The sequence below is a fragment of the Natrix helvetica genome, assembly GCF_964273705.1.
Source record: "Natrix helvetica genome assembly, chromosome: 1".
NCBI lineage: Eukaryota > Metazoa > Chordata > Lepidosauria > Squamata > Natricidae > Natrix > Natrix helvetica.
This window is the reverse complement of record NC_138548.1, coordinates 366271071-366272048: the sequence shown is the minus strand read 5'-3', so window position 1 is coordinate 366272048 and position 978 is coordinate 366271071.

Sequence of the window (978 nt, the reverse complement as noted above, 5' to 3'; positions counted from 1 at the left end):
TTACAAAAAAGATGTTTAGGCTTTGGAAAAAGTGTAAAGAAGAGCAGCTAAGATAATCAAAGATCTAAAGACGAAAACATACGAAGAATTGTTGCAGGATTTTGGTTTGGCTAGTCTAGAGAAAAAGATGGGAGTAGGAGTGACATAATAGCAGTATTCCAGTACTTGAGAGGCTTCCACAAAGTAGAAGGGGGTCAATTTATTTTCAAAGCATCAAAGGACAGGACAAGAAGCAATGCAGATGAACTAAGCAGCCTGGAATTAACAAGAATCTCCCTTACAGTGAGGACCATCAACCAGTGGAACAGTTTGCCTTCAGACATTGTGGGTGCTTCATCACTGGATGCTTTTAAGAGACTGGATAGTCACTTTTCTGAAATGGTCATAGGAGAATGTTAGCAAACCTTTTTGGCACCAAGTGCTGAAACCAGAATTTCTACAATTAAAATGAACATTTTACCCAGAATCTTATACCTGTTCCAGACAATCCCAATCAGATTGGGCAAGGACTTTTTTGAAGATCTAAATAAAATAGTTTTGAAGTTTATTTGGCAAGGGAAAAAACCAAGAATAAATCTCAAATTGCTACAAGATGCTAGAACAAGAGGAGGATTGGGCTTACCTGACTGGTAGTTATATTATCAAGCAACAAACCTGATGTGGATTAAGGAGTGGATAACACTAAAAAACTCTAGATTATTGAATGTAGAGGGTCATGATTTACTGTTGGGATGGCATACTTTTTTATGGTATAAGGCTGTGGTGGGCAACCTTTTTTTTCAACTGAGCCAAATCTCGCCAAAACCACGATTGAAATTTATTTTGAGAGCCACATTTTTAAAACCGAAAATACATAGGATGGTACACTGTTTTTAGTTTCAATAAACTCTGGCATTTGAAGCACGCAAGTCTTAAAGCTGTCAAGTTGCAAGACCCTCGCACCCTCAACCCTTTAGAAAAAAAAACCCAGGGTCTTCA